This window comes from Schistocerca cancellata, chromosome 7 (genome assembly GCF_023864275.1).
Source record: "Schistocerca cancellata isolate TAMUIC-IGC-003103 chromosome 7, iqSchCanc2.1, whole genome shotgun sequence".
Classification (NCBI taxonomy): domain Eukaryota; kingdom Metazoa; phylum Arthropoda; class Insecta; order Orthoptera; family Acrididae; genus Schistocerca; species Schistocerca cancellata.
In genome coordinates, this window is record NC_064632.1 from 351,355,750 (window position 1) to 351,381,002 (window position 25,253).

Here is a 25,253-nt window from a genome sequence, read left to right on the forward strand (position 1 = left end):
TGGCACAGGTACTTCTCCAATTTTTTGATAAATGCTTTTCAAAAGACGAATTTCTCTGAATTACTATTCATTGGATGATTTGCTAAAGCGATGTACTGAGTACCGATGTCATGAACGATGTGTGGCCGGCCGCGGTGGCCTAGCGGTTCTGGCACTGCAGTCCGGAACCCGGGACAGCTACGGTCGCAGGTTCGAATCCTGCCTCGGGCATGGGTGTGTGTGATGTTCTTAGGTTAGTTCTAAGTTTTAGGGGACTTATGACCTAAGATGTTGAGTCCCATAGTGCTCAGAGCCATTTTTGAACGATGTGTGTCTCCTACCATCCAGATTCGAACGATAGATCATCTGCTCTGCACATAGCTCAAAGCTCTGTGAATACCCCTGGGCTCGTGCCCATATCGGCAAACGGCTCTAAAACAATGGCCTACTGAGATGTGTCCCGATTTCAGAGCTGGTATATTTCTGGTATGGGGCAGATCCCACGAAGTCAGCGACCCAAATTGTCAACAAGGCACTGTGCAAGCTGGTGGTGTGTCCATAGGGGTGTTGGCTGTGTTTACATGGAATGGACTGTCCTCCGGTCTACCTGAACCGATCATTGAATGCAAATGGTTATGTTCGGCTACCTGGAGACCGTTTGCAGCCATTGATGGACTTCCTAGACAAAGACGGAATTATGGGAATGACAATGCGCCATGTTATATGGCCACAATTGGTTTGAAGAACATTATGTGCAATTCAATGATGTGGCCACCCAGATCGCCCGACATGAATCCCATCGAACATTTATGGGACCTAATTGAGAGGTCAGTTGGTACACAAAATTCTGCAACGGCGACACTTTTGCAGTTACGCACGGCTATAGAGGTAGTCCAAATTTCCATTCACCACTCAGCCCACTTGGTCTTCCCCATAAAGCGGAACAGCATTGCACAGTGGCTACCCTTGCAGGTCTCCCCCCCCTCTCGCCCCAAATTCCTATTCACGCCTCCAACTGTGACAGGGTGGTGTAAGTGGTTAGCACCCCTCTCTAGTGAGAACCAAAATCAACCCCAGGTTCGATTCCTGGCCTTAGTACAAATTTTCATTCGTCTCTTTAGTCTCCAAATATACACGATACATATTTGATACTTGAAAATCTCTCTGGAAATGTGTGGTTTTATTTGGAACTAAGCAGGTGGTTATCATGTTTCGGTTCATCAGTATTCATTTTCGCAGACAGATAGGTCGTTCGATGCAATAATTGTTCTAATCGCTAGACAGTTCTCATAATGAAACAATGAGGTATCACAGAAGAGCTCACGTTCGGGAAGCTGCTGACGTCCAGAAATCTTTCCGTCCTTGCTACACTTCCCGGCACAGTTCTTTTTAACCACCAATTATGTCATAATGTGATGATCGCATTGTATGGACACAATGGCGATAGAAGAAATCTAAGGGATGGTAATCTGTAAATGAAGAAGTGTAGACTCCATGGCCTGTCACCTAGTATTCACACGGGAAACGTAATTGGAGTCAGGCATAGCACAATAATCGTACAATAATGCTTATTTTTTCATCAGTCTTGTGACTGGTTTGATGCGGCCCGCGACGAATTCCTCTCCTGCGCCATCCTCTTCATCTCAGAGTAGGACTTACAACCTACGTCCTCAATTATTTGCTGGATGTATTCCAATTTCTGTCTTCCTCTACAGTTTTTGCCCTCTACACCTCCTTCTAGTACCATGGAAGTCATCCCCTGATGTCTTGACAGATGTCCTCTCATCCTGTCCCTTCTCCTTGTCAGTATTTTCCACATACTCCTTTCCTCTCCGATTCTGCGCAGAACCTCCTCATTCCGTACCTTATCAGTCCACTTAATTTTCAACATTCACCTGTAGCAGCACATCTCAAATGATTCGATTCTCCTCCGTTCTGATTTTCCAACACTCAATGTTTCACTACCGTACAATGCTGTGCTCCAGACGTACATTCTTAGGAATTTCTTCCTCAAATTAAGGCATATGTTTGATACTAGTAGAGTTCTCTTGCCCAGGAATGCCCTTTTTGCAGCGCTTTTAGCTCCGTCCGTCATTGGTTATTTTGCTGCCTTGGTAGCAGAAATACTCATTAGATTGTTCACTCCCTTCAGCATATCACGCAATCCTTCTTCAATTTCACTCAGGATAGAAATGTTATCAGTGAATCATATCACTGATATCTTTTCACATTTAATTTTAATCCCACTCCTTCTATTTGCAGCAATGCTTCTAAGCTGTACAGATTGAACAGTAGGGAGGAAAGACTACATCCCTGTCTTACACCATTTTTAATCCGAGCACTTCGTTCGTGGTCTTCCACTGTTATTATTCCCTCTTGGCTCTTGTACGGATTGTATATTACCCCTCTCTCCCTATAGCTTGCCCCTATTTTTATCAGAATTTCGAACATCTTGAACCATTTTAGATTGCTGAACCTTTTTTCCAGGTCGACAAATCCTACGAACGTGTCTTGATTTTTCCTTAGTCTTCCTTCCATTATCAACCGCAACGTCAGAATTGCCTCTCTGGTACCTTTATCTTATCTAGAGCAAGCTGATCGTCATCTGGAACATCCTCAATTTTCTTTTCCGTTCTTCTGTACATTATTATTGTCAGCAACTTTGGATGCATGAGCTGTTAAGGTAACAGTGAAATAATTCTCGCACTTGTCTGCTCTTGCAGTCTTTGGAATTGTGTGGATGATATTTTTCATTAAGTCAGATGATATGTCGCCAGAGTAATACATTCTACACACCAAGATGAAGAGTCGTTTTGTTGCCACTTCCCCCAATGATTTTAGAAATTTTGATGGAATATCTATTCCTTCTGCCTTATTTTATCTTAAGACCCTCGAGAGCTCTCTTAAATTCTGACTCTAATTCAGGATGCCCTATCTCTTCTAAATCGAGTCCTGTTTCTTCTTCTATCACATCAGACAAATCATCAATGCGTGTAACAGTAAAATTCCCGTTGCACTCTTTGTTACCACCCTTGATTTTAGTATCACCGAGTGTTATTTTTACTTTCCTGTGCGCTGAGTCAGTCCTTCCGACAATCGTTTCTTTTTCCGATTTCTTCACATTTTTCATGCAGTCATTTCGTCTTATCTTTCCTGCACTTCCTATTTATTTTATTCCTCAGTGACTTGTATTGCTGTATTCCTGAATTTACCTGAACGTTTTTGTATTTCCTTCTTTAATCAGCCGACTGTTGTGGCCGAGCGGTTCTAGGTGCTTCAGTCTGGAACCGCGCGACCGCTACAGTCGGTGGTTCGAATCCTGCCTCGGGCATGGATGTGTGTGATGTCCTTAGGTTAGTTAGTTTTAAGTAGTTTTAAGTTCTAGGGCACTAATGACCTCAGATGTTAAATCCCATAGTGCTTAGAGCTATTTGAACCATTCTTTGCCCGATCAACTGAAGTATATCTTCTATTACTCAAGGTTTTTCGCAGTTACCTTCTTTTTACCTATGTTTTTCTTTCCAACTTCTGTGATTGCCCTTTTTAGCCTTGTCCTTTCCTCTTCAGCAGTACTGCCAACTGAGCTATTCCTCATTGCTATATCTATAGCGTTAGAGTATTTCGTCTCCCCTTAGTACTTCTCTATCGCACTTCTTTGCGTATTGATTCTTCGCGACTAATCTCTTTAACTTCAGCGTACTCTTCATCACTATTATAATGTAATCTGAGATCTGGTCCTGGCTATGCCTTACAATCCAGTATCTGATTTCGGTATCTCTGCCTGACCATGACGTAATCCAATTGAAATCGTTCTGTATCACCCTGCCTTTTCCAAGCATATCTTCTCCTCGTGTGATTTTTGAATACAGTATTCACTATTACTGGCTGAAATTTATTGCACAACTCAATTCTTCTCCGGTTCCCTGTCCCAAGCCCATATTGTGCTGTAGCCTTTTCTTCTACTCCTTCCCCTACACCTGCATTCCAGTTCCCCAAGACTACTAGATTTTTATCTCCTTTTAAGTACTGTATCACCGCTTATGCTATCATAGCCACAGTGAGACATCTCTGTATGTGATGGAACGTTGAATCCTTAAAGGAATTTTAAAATCTGTCACAGAGGTTCACTCATTACAGCGGGTGTTCCTATTAAGAGTTTTCAGGCGCATTTTCTCTGGTGTTTCAGCATATATTTGCAATTTCGTTTTTGTAATGTGTAGCTGGAGTCAGCCCAAAGCAAATACGGCTTATCATGTCTTTCGTGCGGCGCCCAGTGACGTCGGAAACTGTCAGTTTGTTTCTGTTGCAAATAAAATGATTTTACAGTGGAATTTTAGGTGTCCTTCAATGGAGTGATACCAAATTAGCCAACTGCGTTATTCGTTTCTTTTATCAGGAACAGTAAGAGGCGAAGAATAACCAATACTCCAGCACCGCCCTGGGCCGCACCGACTGCCACCGCCGTGCGTTGCTCAGTCGCACTGGAGTGGTGGATGTTCTTCGTATTTTAGTGGCCCTGTTAATACAAAAAAGGAATATCGCACTACACTTATATCGGACCGCTCTATGGAATGGGCTTGTAAAATTTCGGATTCAAAACCAGTTTATTTGTAATGGGAAACAAACCAACGCTTTCCGTCGACACTCGGTGTCGCATGAGAGACGTGATCAGCTGAAATCTTTTGGAATCACTCCAGCTACCCACTTGCGGGATTTCAAATATAGAAATGGTGGCCTTCAACTACGTACCCTCAGACTCAGAGTTGAAGTATTAAAAGTTTTGGCTGGTTTCGTTGTCTAGGGGCTGGGATACGTAGTTGCCGCATTACATGCCAAATACTGCTGAGTCTACAGTATACAATATGAATACACACGTGAATCGATTGCTCGAAGGTTCCTATCACTCGGAAATTGCCAATTTTGAATGTAACATAGAAATTTATAAATGAAAGAATGCAATTAAATAAAATCTGCAGGTACTATTTTAACGACTTTAAATGATGAGTACTATAGCATAAGTACCTTTAAGAGTGCCATTTATTACTGTAAAACACTTATGGGTGTCGATGGTCCAGCTATTAAATAAAATATAAGTTGAATAACAGGGAAACTATAGATCCCTACTTCACGTAATTAGTTATGAGAAACAACATAGCTCACAAGATGTTCACTTCTGAACGCATACTACGTCTTCACTGCAGAAGTCACGGAAATCTCACAAGCGCACAAGTCGACACTACGAAATATTTCTATCTCCCGCGACCAGGCGCGAACTGCTCAACACTCTCCAAGTATTTCCTGCGACCGTCCGACCCGATGCCCCTCCCCCACTTCCGTACAGTCTCTCCATTGACTTCGGTAATAGCCTACCGTAGTAACGAACGTTGTGATTGGCCAGAGCGCTCCCGCCATGTCTCCAAGCCAATGAACACTCACAAACGTATTGAAACACATACGAAATACTGGATTTACATTTAAATAACTTTAAATTAAATCAATATTCCTATGGCTGGACCATAAAAACGCTCTAACACGCATTATGAAATACATAAACAAATCAAATAATCATGTATCATAGGAATAGAAACAAAAGTAGGCCAGTAGCCTAATGTCTCTGTGCTTTCTAAAAACACAGTAAATATTTGACCAATTACTTCATGAATAGTATACAGGGTGTCCCAGCTATCTTGTCCACCCAAAATATCTCTGGAACAATAACAGCTATTGGAAAACGACTTTCACCGGTATCAATGTAGGGCTGGAGCCCATGAATGTACATATTTGAAAACATTCTAAAACGAAAGCATATGTCTACATCTACATCTACATTTATACTCCGCAAGCCACCCAACGGTGTGTGGCGGAGGGCACTTTACGTGCCACTGTCATTATCTCCCTTTCCTGTTCCACTCGCGTATGGTTCGCGGGAAGAACGACTGTCTGAAAGCCTCTGTGCGCGCTCTAATCTCTCTAATTTTACATTCGTGATCTCCTCGGGAGGTATAAGTAGGGGGAAGCAATATATTCGATACCTCATCCAGAAACGCACCCTCTCGAAACCTGGCGAGCAAGCTACACCGCGATGCAGAGCGCCTCTCTTGCAGAGTCTGCCACTTGAGTTTGTTAAACATCTCCGTAACGCTATCACGGTTACCAAATAACCCTGTGACGAAACGCGCCGCTCTTCTTTGGATCTTCTCTATCTCCTCCGTCAACCCGATCTGGTACGGATCCCACACTGATGAGCAATACTCAAGTATAGGTCGAACGAGTGTTTTGTAAGCCACCTCCTTTGTTGATGGGCTACATTTTCTAAGGACTCTCCCAATGAATCTCAACCTGGTACCCGCCTTACCAACAATTAATTTTATATGATCATTCCACTTCAAATCGTTCCGCACGCATACTCCCAGATATTTTACAGAAGTAACTGCTACCAGTGTTTGTTCCGCTATCATATAATCATACAATAAAGGATCCTTCTTTCTATGTATTCGCAATACATTACATTTGTCTATGTTAAGGGTCAGTTGCCACTCCCTGCACCAAGTGCCTATCCGCTGCAGATCTTCCTGCATTTCGCTACAATTTTCTAATGCTGCAACTTCTCTGTATACTACAGCATCATCCGCGAAAAGCCGCATGGAACTTCCGACACTATCTACTAGGTCATTTATATATATTGTGAAAAGCAATGGTCCCATAACACTCCCCTGTGGCACGCCAGAGGTTACTTTAACGTCTGTAGATGTCTCTCCATTGAGAACAACATGCTGTGTTCTGTTTGCTAAAAACTCTTCAATCCAGCCACACAGCTGGTCTGATATTCCGTAGGCTCTTACTTTGTTTATCAGACGACAGTGCGGAACTGTATCGAACGCCTTCCGGAAGTCAAGGAAAATGGCATCTACCTGGGAGCCTGTATCTAATATTTTCTGGGTTTCATGAACAAATAAAGCGAGTTGGGTTTCACACGATCGCTGTTTCCGGAATCCATGTTGATTCCTACATAGTAGATTCTGAGTTTCCAAAAACGACATGATACTCGAGCAAAAGACATGTTCTAAAATTCTACAACAGATCGACGTCAGAGAGATAGGTCTATAGTTTTGCGCATCTGCTCGACGACCCTTCTTGAAGACTGGGACTATCTGTGCTCTTTTCCAATCATTTGGAACCTTCTGTTCCTCTAGAGACTTGCGGTACACGGCTGTTAGAAGGGGGGCAAGTTCTTTCGCGTACTCTGTGTAGAATCGAATTGGTATCCCGTCAGGTCCAGTGGACTTTCCTCTGTTGAGTGATTCCAGTTGCTTTTCTATTCCTTGGACACTTATTTCAATGTCAGCCATTTTTTCGTTGGTGCGAGGATTTAGAGAAGGAACTGCAGTGCGGTCTTCCTCTGTGAAACAGCTTTGGAAAAAGGTGTTTAGTATTTCAGCTTTACGCTTGTCATCCTCTGTTTCAATGCCATCATCATCCCAGAGTGTCTGGACATGATGTTTCGAGCCACTTACTGATTTAACGTAAGACCAGAACTTCCTAGGATTTTCTGTCAAGTCGGTACCTAGTATTTTACTTTCGAATTCACTGAACGCTTCACGCATAGCCCTCCTTACGCTAACTTTGACACCGTTTAGCTTCTGTTTGTCTGAGAGGTTTTGGCTGCGTTTAAACTTGCAGTGAAGCTCTCTTTGCTTTCGCAGTAGTTTCCTAACTTTGTTGTTGTACCACGGTGGGTTTTTCCCGTCCCTCACAGTTTTGCTCGGCACGTACCTGTCTAAAACGCATTTAACGGTTGCCTTGAACTTTTTCCATAAACACTCAACATTGTCAGTGTCGGAACAGAAATTTTCGTTTTGATCTGTTAGGTAGGTTAACACAAACTTATGTTTTTTTTAAATGGACCTCCTATATTTTTTCTTCGGCAATCCATAGCATGACAAAGCACATACACAATGGCGTTGATTGCATCGCAATATTACCATTACATCCCGAGATATTAAGACGCGAAGTTGACGCTTGAAACACCCGACATGCGCTGCTAGCGTGAACCCCATGCTGCCCGTAATCGCAATGTGATTGACATGTGTAATCACACCTCCATACTTATCAAGAGGTCCGAAACGAATAATACGGTCTGCTGCCATCAACTCTCATAAGCACATAATGGTTTCCCTCTTGCACGTTTTACGTATCTACGTACACAATATGAAGCAGTACCGATCGGTGTACACCCGTCAGGTTGTCTTATTTATCCTGCACACCCAAAATAAGGGTTATCTAATGCGTTATATAACCCATTGTGCCTGTCGCGCAGGGCCTGGCTCTACCTAGTCAAGTGTCCAACGTAGTTCCCACTACTGCCACAGTTACCACTTTGCCTTATTTATGATTTGCGACCCATGCAAACTCCTGTACTCCACCACCCTCCGAGCATCCCATTTGTTGTTGCTTTGGCGTGCAGGACACCGCTTGCCAGTGTAGTCGTGCATCAGAGTAATCTAGTGACGGCACGGAGGTAGTACACATTGTGAATAAACGTTGTGTTGTGGAACTTATACTGTACAGTATAATGTACACACATGAAGATGTGGTAGAAATGCTGCTGATCTGTGGAGAAAGTACGTTGACGGGAAATACGTTATGAGATTGCTAGTTTGTTGATAGTACTGTTAGTGAACATTATGATTATTAAGTTAATATGTCTGTTTTCTACCCTACTCTGCATACCTGTACTGTACCCTGTTGTAGGTGGACGAAATGCTGTTCAGGTAGAACGACTGTACAGAAGACGATTCCCTGACAAGCCATTGCCTTCGCGCCGGATGTTTGGTCGTCTCACATCTCGTCCACGTGAAACTGGAACCTTAAATCCAAGATCTCGACATCGTCCTAGAACACGCACAGATGAACGTGCTGAAGTTACTGTGCTCGCTACCATAGCTGTGAATCCTCAAATCAGCACACGTCAAATTCAACGTGAAGTTGGTGTGTCGAAATCAAGTGCACAGCGTATTCTTAAACGTCATAAATTTGATCCTTACCATGTTAATTTACACCAGTATCTTCATGGAAATGACATCCGCAATAGGGTAACATTTTGTCGGTGGGCTCAGCAAAAACTTCTGACTAATCCAAATTTTTTTGCAGATGTTCTCTTTACCGACGAGGCATCATTCTCCAACAAAGGAATTGTCAATATGAGGAATATGCATTATTGGTCCGCAGACAATCCGAAATGGCTCCGTCAGGTAGAACATCAACGTCCGTGGAAAGTTAATGTTTGGTGTGGGATTATTGGAGATAATATTATCGGACCTTTCTTTATAAATGGCATCCAAAATGGCAGACAATACTCCAGATTTATACGACACAATCTTCCTGTTCTCTTGGACACCGTACCTCTGAACCGGAGAATGGTCATGTGGTATCAGCATGACGGATGCCCAGCACATAACGCCTTACGAGCACGACGATTTCTGAACCGTAAGTTCCCTGGTAGGTGGATTGGACGAGGTGGCCCAGTTAGGTGGCCTGTCCGATCTCCGGACCTTACACCGCTGGATTATTTTCTTTGGGGAGCAGTGAACGATGCTGTTTACCAACATGAACCAACAACACCAGAGGACATGAAGCAACGCATTATTGATGCTTGTACAGCCATCAAAGAGGAAACAGTAGCACAAAGTAGGGAATCCTTCATCTGCAGAGTGACCCTATGTATGTAATCCAATGGGCATCACTTTGAGCATGAGATGTGAACGCTATGTTTAGTATGTAGTGCTGGTATCACAGTAGAAGTTTCTACAAAGGGCCATTTTACCCAGTGATGTTAAGAAACATTTGTTTGCAACAATTTGTCATTTAACGCATTAGATAAACATAACATTGATAATTATGTGATAATAAAACTAATTGGTTAAACATGTTTACATTCATGTTCTATGTCCTACCTGAACTTCCCAAACCAAAACATTTTTACCTAAACACTTGCTCGTTTCACTAAAACCATCAACCTGAATTTTACTATTACGAGTGAATGATTAACTGTCACTTGCGCTAGATCTACAGTAAAGTGAAGTTTTAACGTTGAACGGCATTACCTTTTTAGTAACGGATTAAAGATAAGAGAAGTTAACTTTGTGACTAACGTTGCGGTACACAGATATGTTACAGAACCGCATCACCCCTAGCCTATGGGATAAATACCTGCTGGAATCTACGACGTTAATGCAGGATGGCAGCAGACCGTATTATTCGTTTCGGACCTCTTGATAAGTATGGACGTGTGATTACGCATGTCAATCACATCGCGATTACGGGCAGCATGGGGTTCACGCCTGAGCCTCAGGACGTGCGCTAGCAGCGCATGTCGGGTGTTTCAAGCGTCAACTTCGCGTCTTAATATCTCGGGATGTAATGGGAATATTGCGATGCAATCAACGCCATTGTGTATGTGCTTTGTCATGCTATGGATTGCTGAAGAAAAAATATAGGAGGTCGATTTAAAAAAACATATGTTTGTGTTAAAAAAAAGACATATGCTTTCGTTTTAGAATGTTTCCGAATATTTACATCCATGGGCCCCAGCCCTACATTGATACCGGTGAAAGTCGTTTTCCAATAGCTGTTATTGTTCCAGAGATATTTTGGGTGGACAAGATAGCTGGGACACCCTGTATATCGGATATAAATGAAGACATAGACAAATACATATATTTATAAGCATGCTGCTACCGTTTTTTCGTGTAACTGTGGAGTACCTATGGCCTGACGCGATCAATAATAATCGGCCACTTTGACCTCCAATAACTCAGGTACTATTCAAATAACGTGCTCGTAATTCATACCAATTTAGGTATACACTAATAGCTTTCTAAAGACACATCGATCGACAAAATCGGATGAAACGTTTAGATTTTGGAAATTCGTTGCTGGGTGTTACCGTATAGTTTACAGTCAGATACTAAACTTGAAACTAATAAAGATATTGAAAACCTGATTACACCATCAGAATCGTCGTGCAAATAATGGGAACGTACATATTTCTTATCAAGCTATCATGATTCCTCTGGCTATTATTAATTTCTACATGAACCATGAAATGTCTGCCATCATGGTTTCACAAAGTCTGCCATCTTTGGCACTCCCGGCATACAAATCTCCTTCATTGACACAAAGCCCATTCCTCGACACGGCGTCAACATGGAATTCCCAGCCACGCGGTCGGTCTGGACCACGCGCTGGGGCTGCCCCTCTTGCTCCGGCTGATGTTCGACACCACGCGGTTGCTAACGAGCCCCGGCTTGTCGAGCAGCTCGTGTCGCCACGCCAACTCCGAACTTAGAATATGTTCAAGGCGCCACAACTCGCCTGTTACCTCACACACTGCAAGCACGAAAGTGCAAACATCTGCCGAAATATCAGAGAAAATGAGCCTGATACCTCGTAAGGGTGACATCATATGTATTCCTAGTTCGTTATTCCTTCAGCTATAGCTACAGTCCTACCTCTCGTGATCTCAAGAAGCAGAAAAAATGTGTTCAGTGTACTGGACGAGTTGGTTATTACTTCATCGTAACCTCCTCTCCTGTCTCTCATCCTAATATACAGGCCACCTAAAAATGTTAAACAAAGCTGTGGAAATAAATTGAGTACAGCTATGGGGCACCATCATTGCTATTGGACGCGGCAACAAAAAATGGTTCAAACGGCTCTGAGCACTATAGGACTTAACAGCTGAGGTCATCAGTCCCCTAGAACGTTTTTTTTTTTTTGGTCATCAGTCTACTGACTGGTTTGGTGCGGCCCGCCACGAATACCTTTCCTGTGCTAACCTCTTCATCTCAGAGTAGCACTTGCAACCTACGTCCTCAATTATTTGCTTGGCGTATTCCAATCTCTGTCTTCCTCTACAGTTTTTGCCCTCTACTGCTCTCTCTATTACCATGGAAGTCATTCCCTCATGTCTTAGCAGATGTCCTACCATCCTGTCCCTTCTCCTTATCAGTGTTTTCCACATATTCCTTTCCTCTCCGATTCTGCGTAGAACCTCCTCATTCCTTACCTTATCAGTCCACCTAATTTTCAACATTCGTCTATCGCACCACATCTCAAATGCTTCGATTCTCTTCTGTTCCGGTTTTCCCACAGTCCATGTTTCACTACCATACAATGCTGTACTCCAGACGTACATCTTCAGAAATTTCTTCCTCAAATTAATGTCGGTATTTGATATTAGTAGACTTCTCTCGGCCAGAAATGCCTTTTTTGCCATAGCGAGTCTGCTTTTGATGTCCCGTTTGCTCCGTCCGTCATTGGTTACTTTACTGCCTAGGTAGCAGAATTCCTTAACTTCATTGACTTCGTGACCATCAATCCCGATGTTAAGTTTCTCGCTGTTCTCATTTCTACTACTTCTCATTACCTTCATCTTTCTCCGATTTACTCTCAAACCATACTGTGTACTCATTAGACTGTTCATTCCGTTCAGCAGATCATTTAATTCTTCTTCACTTTCACTCAGGATAGCAATGTCATCAGCGAATCGTATCATTGATATCCTTTCACCTTGTATTTTAATTTCACCTTTCTTTTATTTCCATCATTGCTCCCTTGATGTACAGATTGAAGAGTAGGGGCGAAAGGCTACAGCCTTGTCTTACACCCTTCTTAATACGAGCACTTCGTTCTTGATCGTCCACTCTTATTATTCCCTCTTGGTTGTTGTACATATTGTATATGACCCGTCTCTCCCTATAGCTTACCCCTACATTTTTCAGAATCTCGAACAGCTTGCACCATTTTATATTGTTGAACGCTTTTTCCAGGTCGACAAATCCTATGAAAGTGTCTTGATTTTTCTTTAGACTTGCTTCCATTATTAGCCGTAACGTCAGAATTGCCTCTCTCGTCCCTTTACTTTTCCTAAAGCCAAACTGATCGTCACCTGGCGCATTCTCAATTTTCTTTTCCATTCTTCTGTATATTATTCTTGTGCGCAGCTTCGATGCATGAGCTGTTAAGCTGATTGTGCGATAATTCTCCCACTTGTCAGCTCTTGCCGTCTTCGGAATTGTGTGGATGATGCTTTTCCGAAAGTCAGATGGTATATCGCCAGACTCATATATTCTACACACCAACGTGAATAGTCGTTTTGTTGCCACTTCCCCCAGTGATTTTAGAAATTCTGATGGAATGTTATCTATCCCTTCTGCCTTATTTGACCGTAAGTCCTCCAAAGCTCTTTTAAATTCTGATTCTAATACTGGATCCCCTATCTCTTCCAAATCGACTCCTGTGTCTTCTTCTATCACATCAGACAAAACTTCACCCTCATAGAGGCTTTCAATGTATTCTTTCCACCTATCTGCTCTCTCCTCTGCATTGAACAGTGGAATTCCCGTTGCACTCTTAATGTTACCACCGTTGCTTTTAACGTCACCAAAGGCTGTTTTGACTTTCCTGTATGCTGAGTCTGTCCTTCCGACAATTATATCTTTTTCGATGTCTTCACATTTTTCTTGCAGCCACTTCGTCATAGCTTCCCTGCACTTCTTATTTATTTCATTCCTCAGCGACTTGTATTTCTGTATTCCTTATTTTCCCGGAACATGTTTGTACTTCCTCCTTTCATCAATCAACTGAAGTATTTCTTCTGTTACCCATGGTTTCTTCGCAGCTACCTTCTTTGTACCTATGTTTTCCTTCCCAACTTCTGTGATGGCCCTTTTTAGAGATGTCCATTCCTCTTCAACTGTACTGCCTACTGCGCTACTCCTTATTGCTGTATCTATAGCGTTAGAGAACTTCAAACGTATCTCATCATTCCTTAGTACTTCCGTATCCCACTTCTTTGCGTATTGATTCTTCCTGACTAATGTCTTGAACCTCAGCCTACTCTTCATCACTACTAAATTGTGATCTGAGTTTATATCTGCTCCTGGGTACGCCTTACAATCCAGTATCTGATTTCGGAATCTCTGTCTGACCATGATGTAATCTAATTGAAATCTTCCCGTATCTCCCAGCCTTTTCCAATTATACCTCCTACTCTTGTGATTCTTGAACAGGGTATTCGCTATTACTAGCTGAAACTTGTTACAGAACTCAATTAGTCTTTCTCCTCTTTCATTCCTTGTCCCAAACCCATATTCTTCTGTAACCATTTCTTCTACTCCTTCCCCTTCAACAGCATTCCAGTCGCCCATGACTATTAGATTTTCGTCCCCCTTTACATACTGCATTACCCTTTCAATATCCTCATACACTTTCTCTATCTGTTCATCTTCAGCTTATGACGTCGGCATGTATACCTGAACTATCGTTGTCGGTGTTGGTCTGCTGTCGATTCTGATTAGAACAACCCGGTCACTGAACTGTTCACAGTAACACACCCTCTGCCCTACCTTCCTATTCATAACGAATCCTACACCTGTTATACCATTTTCTGCTGCTGTTGATATTACCCGATACTCATCGGACCAGAAATCCTTGTCTTCCTTCCACTTCACTTCACTGACCCCTACTATATCTAGATTGAGCCTTTGCATTTCCCTTTTCAGATTTTCTAGTTTCCTTACCACGTTCAAGCTTCTGACATTCCACGCCCCGACTCGTAGAACGTTATCCTTTCGTAGATTATTCAATCTTTTTCTCATGGTAACCTCCCCCTTGGCAGTCCCGTCCCGGAGATCCGAATGGGGGACTATTCCGGAATATTTTGCCAATGGAGAGATCATCATGACACTTCTTCAAATACAGGCCACATGTCCTGTGGATACACGTTACGTGTCTTTAATGCAATGGTTTCCATTGCCTTCTGTATCCTCATGTCGTTGATCATTGCTGATTCTTCCGCCTTTAGGGGCAATTTCCCACCCCTAGAACAAGAGAGTGCCCTGAACCTCTATCCGCTCCTCCGCCCTCTTTGACAAGGCCGTTGGCAGAATGAGGCTGACTTCTTATGCCGGAAGTCTTCGGCCGCCAATGCTGATTATTTATCAAAATTTAGGCAGTGGCGGGGATCGAACCCGGGACCGAAGACGTTTTGATTATCAAAGACGCCACCCCTAGACCACGGCTAGCTTAGAACTACTGAAGCCTAACTAACCTAAGGGCATCACACACATCCATGCCCGAGGCAGGATTCGAACCTGCGACCGTAGCGGTCTCACGGTTCCAGACTGAAGCGCCTAGAACCGCTCGGCCACTCCGGACGTGGCAACAATTACTCGACATCCGTAAGTGGTAATACAGCTTTGAAGTAGTCGATAATGTTTTTCAATGTAGAGAAAAGGAACACAAATAGAAAAGTAAATTAACAGAGACATAAATAACAAGCTGTTGTTGCCAAGACCCAAAAAAATAAGCTTGTCTCAATAGATATTATTGATTAACTTAGTATTAAGAAAACAGTCTTAATCGCGTTTTTTATGTATTTAGTGCCGACCGGGCTCAGCCCATCGCAGGGGCCATCTTCAGGGCGAACATATGGTAACGTCACGTCTACCAAGGTATGGCAGGTAGACGTAAAGCCACCAGCAGTCAACCATATGTTCGCTCTGAAGATGGCCCCCGCGATGGGCCGAAACCAGTCGGCACTAAATACACAAAAATACGCGATTAAGACTTTTTTCTTAATACTAAGTCAATTTATATTAATCGCTTTCGCTCCACAACCATGTTGTCCAAACATTATTTATTAAGTTTAGAGTAAAAGAAACAAACAGAATTACTGGTAGTGTTTGACTTGTCGGTTCCGGCCTTGTAGTAACCCTGATGCTGGCGTACAGTCAACTGACGCGGATATGTGAAGATGCCTTAGTGCGTGAACAGTTTTAAAAGATGTATGTATCCTGTCAAACCACATCCTTGTCAGACTCTTCTGTTTCAGAAGCTACAGCATTATGACAGCCTCAGAGAAAGATCGGTGGGTTTGGTAGGCCTGCCCATAGACGTTTCTCTTAATCCATTCACATCAAATGACGAGCTGCATTGGTAGACGAAAAATATGTGAAATTACTTGGCAGTGTAAAAAGTGTGGTGTTGCTCTACATTTAGAAGACTGCTGTTTAGTCCTCCACTGTACGCAACGGTCATAACAGCTGGTATACAAAACAACCATACTAGCTGATTTCACAGCAATCAGTTGATGTAGTTATCTAACGACCTTCCCGCCGTGGGTACGTCGGTTCCCGTCTGTTCACCAAAGTTAAGCACAGTCTAACGTGGCCAATACTTCAATGGGTAACCTTCCGGGTCTGCTGTGCGCTCTTTACAAAGAGTGCACTCACTCATCATGAGACCAGTTGAGAAGCTTTTTGACTGAGCACAAGCGACAGCGGCCGGCAGACCGATGTGCTGACCCCATGCCCTCTATATCATCACCCAATGATGCTTTTGGGCTGAGGTTGATACGGTTGTCGGTTGGTGCCAGTAAGCCTTCCAAAGCTTGCTCGGATAGCGTAATGTATTTAAATACGATGTCATTGGGCCAGTATATGAGTACTCCATGATTTAGGCTGAGGTGTCAAAAGTCATGGGATGCTTCCTAACATTTCGGACCTCCTTTAGCCCAGCGTAGTGCAGAGGCTCGACGTGGCATGGGCTAAGCAATCATTGGAAGTCCGCTGCAGAAATGGTTCAAATGGCTCTGAGCACTATGTGACTTAACATCTGTGGTCATCAGTCCCCTAGAACTGGTCATCAGTCCCCTAGAACTTAGAACTACTTAAACCTAACTAACCTAAGGACATCACACACATCCATACCCAAGGCAGGATTCGTACCTGCGACCGTAGTGGTCACGCGGTTCCAGACCGAAGCGCCTAGAACCGCACGACCACACCGGCCGGCCCCCTGCAGAAATACGCAGCCATACTGCATCTATAGCCGTCCATAACTGCAAAACTGTTGTCGGTGCAGGATTTTGTGTCCCATAAATGTTCTATGGGATTCACGTCGAGTGATCTGGGGGGTCTAACCATTCGCTCGAATTATCCACAATGTTCTGCAAACCAGCCGCGAACAATTGTGGCCCGGTGAAATGGCTCCTTGTCACCCATTAAAATTCCGTCGTTATTTGGGAACTTGAAGTCCACAAAACGCTGAAAATGGTCGAAAAGTAGCCAGACATAACCGAGGACCCAGTCCATTGCATGTAATCACAGCCCAACCAATTCTGGAGCCACCACAAGCTTACACAGTGCCTTGTTGATAGCTTGGGTCCATGGCTCCGTGGGGTCTGCACCATACTCAAACTCTACCAACTGAAATTGGGACTTATCTGACCAGGTCAAAATTTTCGAGTCGTCTAGGGTCCAACCAATAGGGAGAGGGAGGGGAGACCAGACAGCGAGGTCATCGGTCTCATCGGATTAGGAAAGGAAGTCGGCTGTGTCCTTTCGAAGGAACCATCCCGGCATTTGCCTGGAGCGATTTAGGAAAATCACGCAAAACGTAAATCAGGATGGCCGGGCACGGGATTGAACCGTCGTCCTCTCGAATTCAAGTCCAGTATGCTAACCACTGCGCCACCTCGCTTGGTTCAACCAATATTGTCACGAGCTCAGGAGTGGCGGTGCAAGCGATGTCGTGATGTTAGCAAAGGCACTCCCGACGCTCGTCTGCTGCCACAGCTGATTAACGCCACATTTCGCTGCACTGTACTAACTGATACGTTCGTCGTACGCCCCACACTGATTTCTGCGGTTATTTCGGGCAGCGATACCTCTCTACCCTCGGTCGTTAAGTAAAGACCGTCTGCCTCCGTGTTGTCCGTGGTGAGAGGTAATGCCTCAAATTTGGTTTTCTCGGCACACTGTTGATACCGTAGATCTCACAATACTGAACTCCCTACGATTTCCAAACTGGAACGTCTCTTAGGTCTAGCTCCAAGTCTAGCTCCAACTTCGTTTCCACGTCCAGGGTCTGTCGGTCCCCGTCGTGCGGCCATAATCACGTCAGAAACCTTTCCACAAGAAGCACATTAGTACAGATGACACTGTCCTTTTTTAGTCGTACCATGTGTACGCGATACTACCGCCATCTGGATATGTGCATATCGCTATCCCATGAGTTTTCAGTGTGTACCTTCGTTCAACGTGGTATTTATGGCGTTACTGTCATGCACGACGTTCCCTTGCAGCTGGTCTCTACAATATACAGGGTGAGTCACCTAACGTTACCGCTGGATATATTTCGTAAACCACATCAAATACTGACGATCCGATTCCAAAGACCGAACGTGAGGAGAGCGGCTAGTGTAATTGTTTAATACAAACCTTACAAAAATGCACGGAAGTATTTTAACACAAACCTACGTTTTTTTAACTGGAACCCCGTTAGTTTTGTTAGCACATCTGAACATATAAACAAGTACGTAATCAGTGCCGTTTGTTGCATTGTAAAATGTTAATTACATCCGGAGATATTGTAACCTAAAGTTGACCCTTGAGTACCACTCCTCCTCTGTTCGATCGTGCGTATCGGAGAGCACCGAATTACGTAGGGATCCAAAGGGAACGGTGATGGATCTTAGGTACAGAAGAGACTGGAACAGCACATTGCGTCCACATGCTAACACCTTTTTATTGGTCTTTTTCACTGACGCACATGTACATTACCATGAGGGGTGAGGTACACGTACACACGTGGTTTCCGTTTTCCATTACGGAGTGGAATAGAGTGTGTCCCGACATGTCACGCCAATAGATGTTCAATGTGGTGGCCATCATTTGCTGCACACAATTGCAATCTCTGGCGTAATGAATGTCGTACACGCCGCAGTACACCTGGTGTAATGTCGCCGCAGGCTGCCACAATACGTTGTTTCATATACTCTCGGGTTGTAGGCACATCACGTTGCACATTCTCCTTTAACGTACCCCACAGAAAGAAGTCCAGAGGTGTAAGATCAGGAGAACGGGCTGGCCAATTTATGCGTCCCCCACGTCCTATGAAACGCCCGTCGATCATCCTGTCAATGGTCAGCCTAGTGTTAATTGCGGAATGTGCAGGTGCACCATCATGCTGATACCACATACGTCGACGCGTTTCCAGTGGGACATCTTCGAGCATCGTTGGCAGATCATTCCGTAGAAACACGATGTATGTTGCAGTGCTCTCCGATACACACGATCGAACAGCGGAGGAGTGGTACTCAAGCGTCAACTTTAGGTTACAATATCTCCGGATGTAATTAACATTTTACAATGCAACAAACGGCATTGATTACGTATTTGTTTATATGTTCAGATGTGCTAGCAAAACTAACGTCGTTCCATTTTAAAAAAACGTAGGTTTGTGTTAAAAAACATACTTCCGTGCATTTTTGTATGGTTTGTATTAAACAATCACACTAGCCTCTATCCTCACGTTCGGTCTGTGGAATCGGTTTGTCAGTATTTGATGTGGTTTACGAAATATATCCAGCGGTAACGTTAGGTGACTCACCCTGTATTGTGCAGCTGTTCGTTACCACTTTGAAATATCGTGTATATTATTATTCTTCTCCATAGTTTTTACCCGTCTAGTACGGGGTCCGGTATTTCCGGGGTTTGGAAAATTCTATTTTTATTATGTAACTTTTGTGGTAAGATTCCCTTTCTGACACTAAAGTCGTCAGGCAAACAAAGTGAGTGAGGTCGAGTGCGCAGTTTGTAAATCGAGTGAACGTTGTTCCGTACGTCACTGCATTTAACTGTTAAGTGTTTCGTATTCTCTTATACGGAATTTGGCAATTAGCCTAGTATTTGCCCAAAAGAACTGCCTAAAACCATGCGTGGACCGGTGTACCAAACCACCGTCGTTAATCTGCCTCGCGGATTCGAGCTCGGTCTGGCTCACTTCCCTACCTCGAACGCTAGTGCGCTGTCTTTTACACTAAACGAGCTGGTCTATTTTGAAACATCCTTATGTACGACAGAAATAGTGTAATGGCACATCACTTTTGTGTGTGGAAAATGGACGTCATTTGTATGTGCTCCCCTTCTTGTGATGTGATATAAAAGCTTAACGAGCACTTAATAGAAAAGAATACTTATCTGTCGATTGTGGTTTTTAGTTCGTTACGAATAGCTAGTTAAAAGTGTCTATAATGACAGGTGGTTATATCACAGTTTAAGTGCAGCTATTCTTAGAGGTCCAGTGTGTCCTGTATTTATCATATGGCAGCGAAACTTGGTAGATATGCTTTATGCTGAAAAAAAAAACAGTTTAAATTTTGGCCACCAGTTGCCAATATGGTGCTGTGAATGCAAGAAAGTCGTATAGAGATGTTTCCAAATGTAATGAATTACGAGCGGGACGTCGGCAGAAAACGTCAACAAATGTGAAATGCATAATGTTGATATTATTAACCACTACAAACAGCTTGTTCAATATGAGCACCGCAAAAGTAGGCAAAATGCTGTATAGCTCCAGGTTTGTACCTGTGGCCAAAATTGGAGCAATTTTTTTACATTGTAAATCGGCTCTGCAGTAGCATATGTACCAAATTTCGTTGACATACGATAAGTACAGCGCACACTGGATCTATGGTAGTAGCTGCACGTTCGTTACAACCACCCGGTATATACGTTAAAATATGTAACATATTTCTATTTAGAGTGACGCTGGAGCTCCCAGTAGCCACCACACGATGATAGTATCAGGCTGATGATCGGCCAGATATCTCCGTTGTCTTCCGTCCCTATTCTTGTGATTTCCGTCGGTTGGATGTTGCTATTTTATGTTCCTTGTGCTCCTTTCGAGTACCTTTCCTTTAAAACGTTCCCTAACTCGCTACTTCAACTGAGAAAATTCTTTCATCTGCCTTGGAGAAGTGCTTTTGCTCCACTAATCTCTCAGCGGGAGTTATGAGGTAACTTTCTAAACGTCATTTATTCAGCTTAGCAACGACAAAACTGTCACGTTATATACATTTCATGAACACTTCTGCCCCTCGCGCAAAGTTCTGCCATCTAGTTAGTCTCTTTCCCTTTAAGATGAGCTGAAAGGCATTAACTCTCCGATGTGTCACACAGAACCACACAGGAAGGAAAAATAAACATTACGTCAAGCGTAAAAGCTCTTTCAACTTGTTAGGAGAGAGGGTGGGATGTAAATCGACCGAGTGAGGCGAAAGAATACCTGTGGAACATAGAACGAATTTCAACAGGTATGTTGCTCCCCTTAATACTTGGTATAAAATAAAACATGTCGGCATGAACCTGAGCCTTCTGGCTAGGTATCTTCGCAGTAATACGTTGTCTGCTGCCAGAAGGTACCACAGTCGTGCATTACGAGAAATGTACGGAACCGCGGAAACAACATTTCCTCTCCACGTTTCGTTAGCAAAGTGAGGAAATCTTGTATTTGTTAACCGCTGGCGCTTGTCCAGCTCGTCCACGTCTATTTCTGTCACTAATAGAGAAAAGCAGCCGCCGAGATTAAAAGAAGACAGCACACGATGAAAGTTTTACAATGTGGTAAAAGCTAATGGCGCAGACCTGTAGACTAACAGGTTTTTTTTTATTTGGACAGTCACCACTTTTTACGAGGAACTACTGCTGATGACCTAGATGAAAACGAATAAAAAATACATTTAGAATAGAAAATTATTACAGAAACATCAGCAGACAAATGTTACTTCTTACCTGCTGTAAAAGTAAAAAAATTGTCAAAAGAAGGTATGTGTGTGTGTGATTTAAACGCTGCAACTATGGAGTTACCATTATACTTACTAAACTAGAGGCGAGTGAGGTTAAAATATGTGCAAGATTAAAAGGTATGATATCCAATGTTGCTTAAAACAGCACCCATCTTTCTCAATCTCAATCGCGTCAACTCGCACTTTTGCACATTACACAATCTGCAAAATCCTGTGAATTCAACCAAATGTTCGAAGATTTTATTCTTTTTTCTAGTACTGAGTAATACACGAAGGGCTATAAAATAGCGACACACGAATGGTTGGCTGGCTCCCTTTTAAGAAGGCACGGATAAAACAGCAACCCTGATGGTACGTTAAAAACCTTAACCTAATATATATATGTTGATTAAAAGGAAGAATGAGAAAGATTTGTGCACTATATCAGTTACCTGTATAATAATGCGATACAAGACTTTCGTCAAACGTTTTCGGGAACCGCCGACATCCAATGAAGAAAAAAAGAAAAAAAAAGATCATAGTATTTCGAATCATAAAGCTATTTAACTCCTAACTGTACATTTAGTAAATGAATGAAAGTAAAATCAAGTAAGAAATTATGCTTTGGAAACATTATTGCCCTAAATGACATCATCAAAAAGTTTAATTTGCAGATGAAAACGCGGCTCACACAGCAGAACTATCACCACACATTTCTTTTTTTATGTCACGTTCGGGGAAAGAACAGTTCTTATTACAACGATTTGTTTTCACGCCTCTTTGAAACAAACTGATGATGCTTCGTCTCTGAACTTTTCTTCACGGATAAGTAAATGAAAACAGAAACTAAGGTAAAATGAAATTTGGTACACTCACCAGGAATCATAGAAATTGTTTTCGTTTTCAGCGAAACGTTTTCTCCTATTGGGAGAACAGTTGAATGTATTTATGTACAAAAAATTTAGATAATGATACATGGGTTAACTTTGAAATGACAATATTTCTTACTCAACTTGTAGAACCTTAAAGCCAGTATTTTAATTAAATGTTCTGATAGTCGCTTAGAACTTGAGACATGGCAAGTTTTTACTGCAAACCTCCTGTTTAATGTAAAAGAAAAAAGCTTATACTGCCATTCAGTTAAAAATTACTCCAGAAACACTACTTATGCAAATGTCATGAGCCCATTTGACGTAAACGTAAACTGATCAGTGTGAAGAATTGACAGAAATCTTGAAAAAATACCTCTCAAGAATCTAGCACACATTCTGACAGATACTGTTGTATATTTACATGTGAAACGCTCGAATTCCTTCAGTGCATTCCTTATATAACGTTCTACAGACTACAAAATTTTATTTTATCCATGGCTGTATGTGAGACTGTGGCTATACTCAGCTTCAAAGCTAAAAAAACATAGGCTAGCCCACCCACAATGCAAAAACTATAAATTGTCGTATTTCGAAGGTACATGCTTTCCTTATCAGAAATATCTACACACCAGAATCTTCATCAGATTTGAATCATTTACGAATGTTCATCCGTGCAGACCCTGATAGCTGTGTTTTGTATAAAGATAAAAGATAAAAACACACACAAATATAAATAAAAATAACGTGATGACTTCCGTTATAACTAGATGCTCTTCTGAGCTACGTTTTAAGAAGTGAACATGGTTACAACTAAAGCACCCAAGGAACTTTTATTTACTTTTGTTTGTGTGTCTAACCACTTTATATTTATATAGTATTGACACTGCTGTGAAGACTTTGTATGCATTAACATTTGTAAATCCTTTACATGCAATGTAGATTATTGTGTGGGCATATTTTCTAAACACGATAGATTAATGCCTTTATATTGTGAATGTTTGAGCGTACATTTCAGATTTCATTTAGATAAACGACTGAGATCAGAGAAGAACATCTACGACAGGACTAAAAGTTGTAGCAATTTAGTACCTGCAAGGAGGAGTACTTGCATTGGTCGCAGCCAGCCAGAGAGCCTCAGGGCCCACTCGTCGCTCACCGGTCACCACCGCCGCTGCAGTCCGTCATGCCGTCACTGGACTCGAACTCGGTACCGGACAAAGAGCGGTTACGATGCGCTCAGCGTCGCAAACCAACACTGTCTGTATCCGGGGCGCGCGACCACACTTAACACTGGGGATGCGAACTGAAGCGACTCGGTGGCAGAGTCGCGAACTGCCGGCGACGGAAATAACCGGTGCAGCGGTGCGGCGGAGTTGGCGGCGCTGCGGCAGGTGCGCGCTGGCGGGTGCTCACTGGCTGGCGTGCGCACACCGAGTGCCGGCGCACAGGCCCGCCGGGCACGCGACCGGTGCGCCGCGCAGGCCTGCCAACCTCGCGCCGCCGCCGGCGCGCGGTCGCGCCAACCGGCATTTCGCGAGCAGCGCCTACTTGTCTTTCGAGCGGCCCACGCTACTAGGTCACAGCCCGTGACGGTTGCAACCGTCTGCTCGATCCTTGTTCTGATACCTACGTCTACACCTTCAAGGGGGGTAGGACGTGAAACGAGCCGACTTGGAGCAGGAGAGTCACCACAGGACATTTTAATTTCTACTGTCTATACTTTTACAAATAAATTCATAAAACTTTGTCACCATGACCAGGAAGGATTGAGGACTCACTCTCATCGCAGTGGACGTTCAAAAACATAGCAAAATACCTTTTTTACATGTGAAACTTCGTCATTTTTTCTCTTATTACTGACTGCATTTGTTACTATAGGCACAGTTTTCTTCCTAAGTAAGAGAGATTCTTCGATGAATTTTTCATAGAATACAAACAGTAGTTACAGGTGTATGAAACTCTAGAATTTTCCAAATCTATTAAAAAACTGTGGAAAAAATTGAGATAATTAACTATAAAACTTGACTTTTTTCTAAACATGAAGTTTAAAATGTAACTGTTCTATCATTTTTTCATAAATTAAATAACTTCTAGAGTTTCATACACCTGTAACTATGGTTTGTATGCTGTGCAAAAGTCATCGAAGAATCTCTCTTACTTAGGAAGAAAAGTGTACCTATAGTAACAAATTCAGCCAGTAGTAAGTGAAAAAATGATGAAATTTCACATGTAAAAAAAATGTGTTTTGTTACATTTTTGAGCTTCCACTGCTATGAGTATGAATCCTGAATCCTACCTGGTCATGCTGTTAAAGTTTTATGAAGTTATTTGTAAAACTATAGACATCGGAAATTAAAATGTCCTGTGGTGCCTCTCCTGCTCCAAGTCGGCCCGTTTGACGTCCTACTCCCCTTAACGTCTAAGCAACGTTACAGCTTGTGGTGGAGGGTACTTCTGGTCCTCTGTCATTACCCCCCTTTCCTGTTCCATTCGTGTGGGAAGAATGACTCTCGGTAAGCCTCCAAATGGGTACCAGTTCAAAGATTTTCTCGCTGTAGTGATTTCGTGGGACTTTTATGGAAGGAAGTTTAGTACACTGTGGTTGACTGAAAAAGGGGGAAGTCTTTTCTGATGATAAATTTTTCAGTTACGCCATGGACATCGAATATGTACTACAGTATTTTCTATTGCAAGTATTTTTGAAAGGTCTGAAGGTCAAACGAATAAAAAATCTCTTTGTAGGCTTCGCTTATATTCTTTACCGAAGTTAA

The 25,253-nt window shown here is 42.8% G+C and overlaps 1 protein-coding gene across 1 annotated transcript in view; it reads right to left on the reverse strand.

The window, feature by feature from the left end:
- Positions 1-23,901, reverse strand: part of LOC126092028 (NACHT domain- and WD repeat-containing protein 1) — a 621,846-nt gene extending 597,945 nt beyond the window's left edge. The window contains exon 1 of the mRNA XM_049907424.1: positions 23,572-23,901. The gene's annotated coding sequence lies outside the window, so the exon portion shown is untranslated. The remainder of the gene's footprint in view (positions 1-23,571) is intronic.
- Between the last annotated feature and the right edge of the window lie 1,352 nt (positions 23,902-25,253).